The 13,061-nt window shown below is 39.3% G+C and overlaps 1 long non-coding RNA gene across 1 annotated transcript; it reads left to right on the top strand.

The window, feature by feature from the left end:
* The first annotated feature begins 3,832 nt into the window (after positions 1-3,832).
* Positions 3,833-9,863, top strand: LOC138665568 (uncharacterized). The gene is made up of 3 exons (XR_011318488.1): positions 3,833-3,971; positions 7,596-7,670; positions 9,626-9,863. It is a non-coding gene; the product is annotated as an uncharacterized lncRNA (long non-coding RNA).
* The last annotated feature ends 3,198 nt before the right edge of the window (positions 9,864-13,061 follow it).

The raw sequence follows: 13,061 nt of genomic DNA, 5'->3' as shown, positions 1-13,061 counted from the left end.
GCATGATGGGCGCTCTACTCATCTCTCAATTCAGTGAGAGCAGCTGTGTTAATTTCCTCGCACCTTGTTTGACAGCCTGTTGTGCACACATATGCTGGAGAATATGGTGTCAATCAAAGTGCCCTTGAGTGATTACAGCTGTGGTGACTGTAAAAGCTTGGGATGACTGGAACCGAGTGGCTGCTGGGAAAATAAAACGTAATTTTCTCCCTGTAACTACTGCTCCAGAAAACTGGCTACAAAGGATTTAAACACTATTAACCTGCAGATTAACCCTATGTTTAAATAAAGTTTCAGGCATCATGACGGGTTCCTTTAAAAGCCTGATAGGTGGCTGGTTCCGCTTTTTTCTTAACAAATAAGTTAATAATAAATTAAAACCTTATAAATTTGGGAGCTTATATCTTAAAGTACCACTACAGCATTTTGGTTTGTTTTTCATTGTTGGATTGCTGCTTTAAATGTAAGCCCCTAGTCATATACTAACCTTCCGGCAGCTTCACCACTTACAAACATCGCTCCAGGCCTGCAGCACCATCTTGTGACAGGAGCTTCTGACTGGCCAGAAGGTATAAGCTACACCACAAGCTCTCAATGCAAAAACAAGGCTCTCATAGACTTATATTGAAAAGTGACTTCCGATGCGATCCAGCGGATGCTGGAGCATGCCAGCAGGTCATTTTTCACCGGAGGCAGACCAAATCAACACTGAAAAAGAAATGAGGCGATGACAGGTGAGTTTGAGACAGGGGACAGTTGACTTTCTTTTAAAGCACCACTCCAGCCGTGCAATAAAAAAAAAACCTCTGGAGTGGTGCTTTAAGGTTTATTTTATGATAAACTTAACAAATGATAATAATAATAATCTTTATTTTTATATAGCGCTAACATATTCCGCAGCGCTTTACAGTTTTGCACACATTATCATCGCTGTCCCCGATGGGGCTCACAATCTAGAATCAAGGCTGCAGTGCTAACCACTGTACCACCGTGCTGCCCACGGTTTTCTAAGTAAAATGCAAAATAAAAAAAATCTGATGCATCAATGAAGGTGGATAACTATCTAATGCTAATCAATAGGATAGCCATTTTTCACAATAGTAAAGATGCCAAAAAAAATCTGTAAAAATTAAAAGGGTATTAAAAGTAGACACAGTAGTAGGATCAGGTATTACCAATACAATATAAAAATTCTAGTGATCTATACCCAAATGGAATAAGGAACAGTAAACCAATCTACCACCTGTATCAAAAAGAGAGTAGTGGAACCACTACAGGAATGGGGAAACAAGCATACACCGAATATGGATCAAGCCAGAAAAGAAAAACGGATATCAGGGAGTATGTAGAATACATCACTTTTATTTATGTGTAACAAACAGCAACCAAAAAATATATTATTATATATATGCTAAAATAATGTATATGTATACTCATAAAATACACTTTTTTTGCGTGCACATGTCAAAGGACATATACCAAATGGTTCATACAAGGCTGGTCAAACAATATATATTATAATAAAAAATGATAACTGGACACCCCACAATGGATTAGTAAGTAAAAAAATATATATATAGTATAAAAAATGGATCATAAATGGAAAGAAAAAATATATAATAAAATATGTATAACTAAAAACCAAAAATATATATGTAAGGGAAAGCACAAAAAAACACTAATGTTGAAAAAATGACTAAGTAATAAGGTGTACGAAAGTGTATAAAAATATATGGATAAAAATAGGGGAAAAAATATAATATAAAAGTGTTTATCAAATTAATAGAGGTACCAGTTACCTCACAAATAACGTGATATAAATCATGTACTTTGATACATATAAAAGGTGCTGCGTGCTAGTAATAAAGTGCTGTAGGCATATAAAGTGTGCACTAAATAAGTCAAAAAGTGCAATGTGCCATTAAATTTAAAGTATGGTTTATAGTATGTGCCCAGCGAGGTCTCCTTCCATGAGAAGGGAACAGGCTTAGTAAATGTATGATCCAATATTACTTACATATAATCAGATAGGGTATATATCTCCAGGACCACCAGTGTAGGACTATGTGCACCCCATTATCATCACTGTCCCCGATGGGGCTCACAAACTAGAATCCCTATCAGTATGTCTTTGGAATGTGGGAGGAAACCGGAGAACCAGGAGGAAACCCACGCAAACACGGAGAGAATATACAAACTCTTTGCAGATGTTGACCTGGGTGGATTAGAACCCAGGACCCCAGTGCTGCAGTGCTAACCACTGCGCCACCGTGCTGCCCATGGTTTTCTAAGTAAAATGCAAAATAAAAAAATTCTAATGCATCAATGAAGGTGGATAACTATCTGATGCTAATCAGTAGGATAGCCATTTTTCACAATAGCAGAGATGCAAAAAAATCTGTCAAAATTAAAAGGGAACTATATTACTGTGCTAAAAGGTTTGAACCTAAAGGCTATTTTGGAAGCTCATATTTCCTGAATGGAAGAAAAAGAATCACATTTGGCATTTCTAAAGCTTTTATTCTTTATATATCCTGGTATCAATGTCAGGAACACCCTATTGTTTAATATTAAAGCTGTATCAAGTTTCCTAGTCTGAGGTAGAAGCGCAAAATACTGTAAATGGCAAAGGCAAGCAAACTTTCATATTAAATCATCAGCTGTCCTGAATTCAATGTGTACTCAATAGTTTGTGTATTGACTTATGCTTGTCACTGCAGAGTATTTCCTGTGTCATCACATCTGTAGTCCTGCATATGAAGGGAGCTGACTGACTGGCTCATTTCCATAGCTGAGCTAGCCAGTTTCTCTGTCATGGCCGATGCATAGACAGGGAAAGTGGCAAGCTTAGCTATTGAAATAAGCCAGTTAGTGACCCCCTTTCACACACAGCACTTCCAATACAGGGAATTCTCCCTAGTGTGAAGGGCAAGCCATAATTGGTGATGCCAATACCACTGCTGAAGAATGGGAACCTTTGGAAACGCAGATATATTAGCAAATTCTATATTTATAAATTAGAAACACAGTTAAAAATAAATTCTTTAAAGCAGACAACAGTAGCATCCTTATTTCCTTCACAATCGAGGATTAATGTCCTCCATATTCTTCCTCACTGCTCGGTGCCTGGCTGTTAGACAACTGTCTGCAGTAGGACTTGCTAGTAGGTGGAGCATCAGATGATGAGTAGAAGATTTACCCCTGTGTTCACTGTAGGATTTTTACAAGACTGACTGTTTCAGGATCATGCAGAAAATACTACAGCTGAGTGCAGCTATATTTTTTATTTTATTTAAAATTTTGTTACTGTGTTCCTTGAAGTCACCCGTGATCCTTTTTATTGTTAATCCCACCAACATTGGTTTTATTGTATATGACATCCACATATTCATATTCAATCCATAGATTCTAGCTCCTCGACTTCACATGGACTGTGTAGACCCTCCTGTTTGTATAGACTCGATTCTATTGTAAAATGCCTACAGCCTTTTAACATTAAATGTAAAATACAAAAAAAAAAAAGGAAATAAAGAAGCAAAATGACTAAAGGACGGGAAATGTCAAAACATCCAGCCTCTGCTGAAACCAGATAAACACAGAAAATGTAATTTTGCCAGAAGCAAGCCTTTATCTAGCTGGGTGGAATTTTCCAGTATGAACCGTCTGCCCAGCCTGCAGGGAATAGAAAACAATGCTGCTCAAAAATTATTCCGCCACTTGTTGATTTTCTAATTATGACAACCATACACATGCCATGGTCTGTTCACATCATCATGACCAATCGGGATGTTCTGCCTAAAGGCACAAGGTGGGGCATTGGTCTTCACATAAAAACACATCACTGATTGATCTGCTAAAGAGTCTGGTTTATTTTCCGCTTCGTCCTGCTGTATCACATTCAAGCAATTCAGACTTTAAGATGTCTTTCCTAAAAAAGGGTGTTGGAGTTGATTTAAATACAAGTGACATAGGTAAGCAAAGTTTACTTATCTAACAGCAGCTGCATCCCCAGACTTTATAGAAGAAAGTGCCTCAGTTACAGTATTTTTGAAATGATAACATTTTAATTTAGAAAGTGTTAAAATGTTTTGAACAATTTTTAGCGATTCTCACTACAGACTGGTTAAAAATGATCATCAAATGTTTTGCACAGATATTGAAGTTGGTATATTTAATGATAAAGTCATGCACATGTATGGATAGCTTCTTCTTCCTGATATGCTATCTGATGCAGTGATAATTGGACGTTTACTATCACAATGAGTTATATCAAGTGAGTGGAAATCTGTCTGTACACATTAGATTAGGACACTTGTCAGCTTCATTTTCAAAATGAACGAAATGCAACAATAAGTCTAATGTGCATAGATATTAATATCTTACACTAATAAGTAAGAAATTACTGGCAATTACTATTATTTAATATACCGGTCACAATAGTCTAGCAGCAGCTTGCCCCCCTTTCTTCAGTCAAATGAGAAGATGACAGATGAAGGAACCAAGAGCTTTCCTACGTGTGTAGCCAGTGTATATGGAATAGACATAACCCCCATTTAAAAGCCTTACTGCTGCATTCTTCCATTTTTAAGTGCATTATACATTTATGAAAAGACAGATTACATGTGTGCTAAAGGCATGAATATTCCAAAGCCACAGATAACATGAATGTTTTTATATCTACACATGTGCTTCAATGTGTTTACATTATTTATAACACCAAAAGTAAAGAAATGAACCAGAGCATGAGTTCGTATACATGCACTGTGTAGGAGAATGTTCACACCGTGGCCATTTCGTAAACAAAACCCAAGAAAAACACCAAATGAGCATGATTTCAGTAGTAAGTAAATAAGTAAATCGAAATAGTACGTGTTAATAATGTAGGGCACTTAGATAACACTATTTTGATAAAAATGCTATCCCAACATGACAAGGTGTACCCAGTCGGGAAGATCCCATCTCTAGTGTTAAAACCTCACCTTGTGTCAGCCGATACTATAATAACTGAAATCAGAGTTATCTTAGTGGCAGCATCCTCCTCATTGCCTCGAAGAGGTCATTTATACAAAGTGATAAAAGTTGATTTCTGAAAAACAAGGCATGATATAAGACACACAGGTAGGCATTTTTTCAACTCAACATTCCATAACCTGTATGCCCATAATTATACTTTAGATAAGTCAAATGTGGTGATAGATTCCCTTTAAAGGTATTGTCTGGACAAAATGAAGATTTTCCCAATAGCTTTCTATGTTGAAAAACAAGAAAGGATGCCATACTCACCTCCTGGCACCTACCAGGACCCAACGATGGCTGCTCCATGGTCTGCGTTTATGCCATCAGGAAGTCAAGAAAAGAGGAGTGGGGAGAGGGAAGGTTAGGAGCTTGACACGCCGAGATGTGCATCTGTAAACCGTTGCAAATGAATGTAGCTGGTGGGTGCCGTACCTGCTGGTGATTTCAGCTGAAGTGGAAGAAAGAAAAAGGGAATATCCAGCACGTCCATCCAGTGTAAGTAAAATATCCAAAATTTATTGAAGCATTTTAAAAAACAATATTAAAAAAGAGAGAGAGAGTCTCTCTCTCTCTTTTTTAATATTGTTTTTTAAAATGCTTCAATAAATTTTGGATATTTTACTTACACTGGATGGACGTGCTGGATATTCCCTTTTTCTTTCTGCCATCAGGAAGTCATCAACATTCAAAGCCACTGTTCACTGCATTCAGTTGACTTCCACAACATGTCATTGGCGAATCACAGGTCCCAGTGGTCCAGCAGCTGCTTTGAAGAGTAACAACTTCCTGTGGGTGTTAAAGCAGACCTTGAAGCAGCCAGAGCTGGAACCTTGTAAAGGTACCGTCACACTCAGCGATGCTGCAGTGATATAGACAACGAGCCGATCACTGGAGCGTCGCTGTTTAGGTCGCTGTAGAGACGTCAAACACAGCAACTCCAGAACGATGCAGGAGCGATCCAGTGACGTAACGGCGACTCACTTATCGTTCTCGCTAGTTGTTAGCTCCATGTAAAACGTTGCTGGCATCGTTGCTTTTGATGTCAAACATGACGATACACGCTGACCTGACGACGAAATAAAGTTCTGGACTTCTAGCTCCAACCAGTGATGGCACAACGGGATCCAGATCGCTGCTGCGTGTCAAACACAACGAGATCGCTATTCAGGACGCTGCAACGTCACGTATCGTTGTCGTTCTCATTGCAAAGTTGCTGAGTGTGACGGTACCTTAAGTTCTTTAAGGTGAGTATAACTTCCTTTGTTGTTTTTTAACATACCAACCCTCTAGGGAACACTTCATTTTGCCCAGACAACACCTATAAAATGAACAAAGGCTAGAAAAAACTGTAAGATAGGCGGCCTTTTCCAAACCATCACCATAACTTTATATTACCCTATTTTTGGGTTATAAGAAGGTCCTTTATAAGTCACCAATAACTACCTGGGCTTGAGCAGGGCCCCTAAACAAGAGCTTGATATGAGCCCTTTTCAGTCCAATTCTTCATCATAATGCAACTGTTTATGTGTCCAAGAGTGGAGCTGCTTGCTGCTTTTGAGGTGAAAGTGGTCCCTTACCTCTTGATCCCTCTTTGCCCCAATGATATATACGCCCTTGTACAGGTGTTCTATAGTAATGACACCTATATTCGTGTCAGTTGGACTTGATCAGAAATGAAAACTGATATGGGAAAGAAAAGGGGAGATGCAAAACACAGAACAAAAAGAAACAGTAATACTGATAATTCTTAATTTTGTATTCACTACTGTTTCTGGTTAAAAACTTAATGAAAACTCACAAAAAACTGCATGTATGTATCCAACCTAAGCCTATTAGTATGCAGCGGCTAGTTTTTTCATACTATGAATGTTTAAATTCAGTTTGCATATTCCTTAGGACCGTCCATCCACAACTGTTATGACTGAGGTATCTGGAGTGCTAGGTGTATAATATTAGATGCTTTTGACATTATAGATGCTGAAGCTATAGTATAAGCTCAATGGACCTTCATGACACTAAATTCTTTGTGTTTGTGCTGCAGAAAATAGTTTGTTCCAGGGTGTACCCTGAGGATTTAGATTTTCTCATTTTGAGCGATGTTTTTTTACATCAAGTGGAACCACACCTCTATCTGGATGAATGGGTTTTGTAGCTCGTGATCTTTCCACCCATATTACGTATGCACAAAATGCTGTCCCAGGCACCACACCCAGCATTGTTCTGTCTGTGAATACTGAACCCGTGCACTCACTTACACATGCTTCTCTGGGACAAACCGGCTTCACAAAGAAGCACTGTTGATCAAAACTGATGTTCAATTATGTATGATGTTGGTTACTTTTTGTCTTTTCACCTTAGGCTGGCTATAGAAATGAAACAATAAAATAGTATTGGATATTAAATATGCTGCAATAATAAAAGTCTGTGTAATCAGTGCATCATCTTACACAGTGCAAACATGCCCCAGCTACTGAATGTGATGTAGGAATAATTACGTGCCCCAGCTATCTGCAGCCAACAGAAATACAAACTATGTAAATTAAATGGGCATACTGTAATGCTGGCCACTTATATTACAGTAAAACAAGGAAAAGAAGCTGTCCAGGACACTGCCAACCAGTGTGTAGAAGAAGGTCAAAAAATTGCTCAAGAAGGTAAGTAAACTCTGAATCTATAAACCACGGTAGCTTTTTGAAAAATGATGTTGAGCCCAATAATAGGGCACTGAATTGGGCCAATCGTAGAGCAGTGAACAGGGCCCAATCATAGAAGAGTGAACTGAGCCCAATGGAAGAGCAGTGAATTGGCCCAATAGTAAAGAACAGGGCCAAAGGGTAGAGCAGAGAATTGGGTCAAATAGTGGAGCAGTGAACTGGGCCCAATGGTAAAACAGGAAACAGCACTCAATGGTAGAGCAGTGAGTTGGGCCCAATAGTAGAGCAGGGAACAGAACCCAAAGGTAAAGCAGTGATTTCAGCCTAATAGTGGAGCAGTGAAGGGGTCCCAATAGTACTGCAGTGAACAGGGTCTAATGGCAAAGCAAAGTACTGGGTCCAATGATTGAGAAGGGAAAAGGGTCCAATGGTAGAACAATGAAAATGGCCCAATGATAGAGCAGTGACTAGGGCACAATACCAGAGCAATAAACAGGGCCCAATGTACCATAGCAGTGAACACGGCTCAGTACTGGAGCAGTGAACAGGGCTCAGTACTGGAGTAGTGAACAGGGTTCAGTGGTAGAACAGTGACTTAAACACAATATTGGAGCAGTGAACAGGGCTCAGTACTGGAGTAGTGAGCAGGGTTCAGTGGTAGAATAGTGAATTGAGCCAATGAGTGGAGCAGTGAACAGGGCCCAATAATAACAAGTCACAGCCAACTCCAACAACTTATTGAAAAGTGAGTAGACCTTAGCCTAAAGGGAACATAGCTGAGCACTGTCTACAAATTCTGACAGAAATGTAATCAAGATATCAACTGATGTATATTCCTTATAGTAGCACACACCATCTGAAAGATGTGCCACATCACTAAAAGACACATGCCTCCTAATGAATTTAGAGCATCTTGGACCAGCAGCACACAGTTCTTCAATACTTGTGTAGAATACACCATTTTTTATTAAACATGCCTATGTATTTTAACACAATAGCCAAATAAATGCTGGGTCACATTAGAGGGCCTCATACACTATATAACTATCGGCTGAACAAAAGGTCAGCTAATCATTCAGCTGGCAGCAATTCCTACTGACTCTTTCTTAAATTGAAGAGCATTTGCTGAGAGCTCTTGTGTTTTCTACAATAAAGCCACTGCCAAACTTTCCTGTCAGCAGCTTACCTCACCTAGAACAAAATTATCAGCAGCCCAAAATAGAACACACCAGATTTTTGTCTCCCCCAAAACGATCTGTTGGGGGACAGTATTAGACTGTCAGTTGAGCCTGCAGATGGGTTTGGCAGACTCTCGTCTAATCTGTATGGGTGCCTTAAATCTGGACCATAAAGGAGGTAGCTCCTCTCATGACTTCATCCAAGTTTTACTTGATGCCTAATAAAAGATTTATGTTGTTATGTTATTTAATTCTATGGAACAGTGAAATCCAATCAGCTAAATAAAAGAAATGGTTGTGATTACAGGGTTTGACATTTTTCCATGTCTACAAAATTAGTTAGGCATGGATATTTTATGTCTTACAAGCTGCTCTATAAAAGTTGTAATGCTTGCAAATTCAGAATTTTCAGCAGCATGTTTAGAAGACAACCACACTGGCAGCCTAATAGGGAAATTATTAATCTTTTACCAGGTTTGATGGAATATGTGGTTTTCTTGATTGATCATTCCCAGGCATCAAGATAAGTTGTGCAGATATATTTATGTACACATGAATATTGAGCAATCACATAAATTGGGAGAATCCTTCAGTATAACCAAATGTACAATGTACCCACTGTATATCAACTATACAGATATAATCCAAAAGTAAAAACAAATAGCATAAGTATGCAATTAATGTCATTCCAGCAAAGCAAATGTGAAAACAACACCTAATTTTTACTATAATAGGTCTTATGCATATGCTAATCATTTTTGCTCCTTTTTATACCAGCTGTAGATAAAGGATGCCAAGCTGCTAAAGATGCAGGAGAAAAGGCAGTTGATCAACTGAAATCTGGAATCAAGTTTAAGTGAAGACCTGGCCAGATGACGTCATTTATGGAATTTATCCAATTTATTATCTTTAATAATTAAATAATATAATCTGGTTATTTACTTATATATTTCTACCAACATCGCACACTATGTCCCCATTACTAACTGCAATAAAAATTGTTGGACAATTGAAATCATGATTTTTTTAAACACTTAAAAATGATTTGATGTGATCAACTTATCTGCTCACCTAAAGCTCCTTGGCTTGGAATGATGACCTTGGTCTCCTTGATAGAAATGTTGACTTGTAATCTTCTAAGGGTATGTGCACACGTTGCGGATTTGCCTGCGGATCCGCAGCGGATTGGATGCTGCGGATTCGCAGCAGTTTTCCCTCCGGTTTACAGCAGCATGATAACCTATGGAAAACAAAATCCGCAGTGCACCTGCTGCGGAAAATATCGTGTGGAAACGCTGCGGTTTATTTTCTGCAGTATGTCAATTCTTTGTGCGGATTCTGCAGCATTTTACACCTGCTCCTCAATAGGAATCCGCAGGTGTTAAAACGCAGGTGAAATCCACACAAAAAAACGCTGGAAATCCGCTGGAAATCGGTGGGTAATCCTCAGGTAAAACGCAGGGCGTTTTACCTGCGGATGTTTCAAAATCTGAGTGGAAAAATCCGTACATGAATCCGCAACGTGGGCACATAGCCTAATAGCGAGAGAATGCATGTGTTACCTGCAGATTCTGGTGCGGATTTGCTAATGACTTTACCCTTTCCAGTGGAATATAGTTGATATTCTCAATTAATTCTTCATAATTTCTGTACAAAAACTTTCAGCAACATGTGCAAGAGATTTGTTGAAATCTACTATATAACTGTCTAAGGGTCACTTCCGTCTTTCTGTCTGCCTGTCTTTCTGTCTGTCTGTAACAGAAATCCAAAGTCGCTGATTGGTCGCGGCAAAACAGCCTCGACCAATCAGCGACGGACACAGTCCGGCGTCAAAATGGCCACTCCTTACTCCCCGCAGTCAGTGCCGGCTCCATACTCCCCTCCAGTCAGCGCTCACACAGGGTTAATGGCAGCGCTAACGGACCACGTTATGCCGCGGTGTAACACACTCTGTTAATGCTGCTATTAACCCTGTGTGACCACCTTTTTACTATTGATGCTGCCTATGCAGCATCAATAGTAAAAAGATTTAATGTTAAAAAAAATAAAAATTTGTTATATACTCACAGTCCGCCAGCCCCTCGGATCCAGAACAGGCCTTTTCCGCTCCTCGCGACGCTCCGGTGACCGCTCCATGCATTGGGATCTCGTGAGATGATGACGTAGTGGTTTCACGAGACCCCTACGTCATCATCTCGCAAGATCGCAATGCACTTTTGAGACCGGAGCGCGCGAGGAGCATCGGTAAACGCTTCGCCTGGATCCGGGGGCCAACGGAAAGTGAGTATATAACTATTTTTTATTTTAATTCTTTTTTTAACGGGGATATAATGCCCACATTGCTATATACTATGTGGGCTGTGCAATATACTGCGTGGGCTGTGCAATATACTATGTGGGATGTGCAATATGCTACGTGGCTGTGCAATATGCTATGTGGCTGTGCTATATACTACGTGGGCTGTGAAATACACTATGTGGGCTGTATTATACACTATATGGCCTGTGTTATACACTACGTGGCCTGTGTTATACACTACGTGGGCTGTGTTATATACTGCATGTGTGGGCTGTTATATACTACGTGAGCTGTGTTATATGCTATGTGGGCTGATATAAACTACGTGGCTGTGTTATATGCTATGTGGGCTGTTATACACTCTGTGGGCTGTGCTATATACTATGTGGCTGTTCTATATACTCCATGGGCTGTGTTATATACTACGTGGCTGTGCTATATACTCCATGGGCTGTGCTATATACTCCATGGGCTGTGCTATATACTCCATGGGCTGTGCTATATACTACGTGGCTCTGCTATATACTACGTGGCTGTGCAATATACTACTTGGCTGTGCAATATACTACGTGGCTGTGCCATTTACTACGTGGGCTGTTATATACTACGTGGCTGTGCTATAAACTACGTGGGCGGACGCAAACAATCAGCGACAGGCGCAGTCCTGTGTATTCAATGTATTATTCTAAAATCTTCATAAATAAACTACATACATATTCTAGAATACCCGATTTGTTAGAATCGGGCTACCATCTAGTCTTATATATTAAGCTGGTATTGCAGTATGTGCTGCAGATTCTCTTAATCAAATCTGCTAAGAATATCGGCAACAAACACGACCAAGTGAACATACAGTAAGAGTAAGTTCATACATAGAATATTTAGTGGATTTAGTGCAGATTTTTTCCTTCAGCTAATCTACAGCAAAATTTACATGCTACATTAGAATTTTGCTGGAGATTTTATTGGTGATATTGAGATTAATAGGAAGCTTATTAAAAAAGTATTTGAATCTGATTTGTATCTGAATTTTGAAACATAATCTGCTCCAAAATCCACCTAATAAAAAACTGTATGAACATACCCTGTGTTACCATACTTCAATAAACCTTTAATTCTTGGACAGGAGAACCAAAAATGAGATATCGATCAAGACAGAGTAATACCTCTCGCAATCAACAGGGAATAAGGTTATTGTGCTTCAGAAATGACAGCTTTTGAAGAAAGATAAGTTTCAGAGTAAGGGCTCATATAGATGTCTATGGATCTCGGTCCGATCACGCACTGTAGTTCATGGATGGGCCGTGGGTCTCCCATCTGGAACATGACAGTTTCATAATTTCTATAAAGCAGTTACGCTCAGGTCAGAGACATATGGCCAGTCCATGCATTGTGGTCCATGATTGGACCTAGATCCACAGATGTCTGCATGAGCTCAAATTGTAAAAGAAAAGAATTTCTCCATCTCTAGTCACCCGTATGGCTTCCTTAAAAAGAACAATGCAGAGGGGCTGCACTGGCTAAATGGATATTTTTAAGTAAAAAAAAGTGGATTAGAGAAAGGAACATAAAAAGTCTATGAAATGAAGTCTGAGAAATCTGCTGGGCCTGAGTGTTTTTCCATACAGTTGTGCCTTTTGCAGCTCCTGTGAGGCAGAGAGAGTAGTGAACAGCCCAATAGTAAGTCTGTGGCATACATGGTGAGAGTGAATGTACAAATAGAATTACTACTGAGCCCATGCCCTTCTCAGTGCGGGCACTTCAAGCATGACTTTTGGATATGGGATGGACCCCACTCCTTCTTAAAACCACCATAACTACTGTAAACCTAGGTACTAAAATAAATACACAAAACACATTATTTTGGTTGTCAAAATGGCCACAGCTTTTATTCAAATCACAGGATTAAACAAT

This window comes from Ranitomeya imitator, chromosome 2 (assembly GCF_032444005.1).
Source record: "Ranitomeya imitator isolate aRanImi1 chromosome 2, aRanImi1.pri, whole genome shotgun sequence".
NCBI lineage: Eukaryota > Metazoa > Chordata > Amphibia > Anura > Dendrobatidae > Ranitomeya > Ranitomeya imitator.
This window is presented reverse-complemented; position numbering and strand designations above follow the sequence as displayed.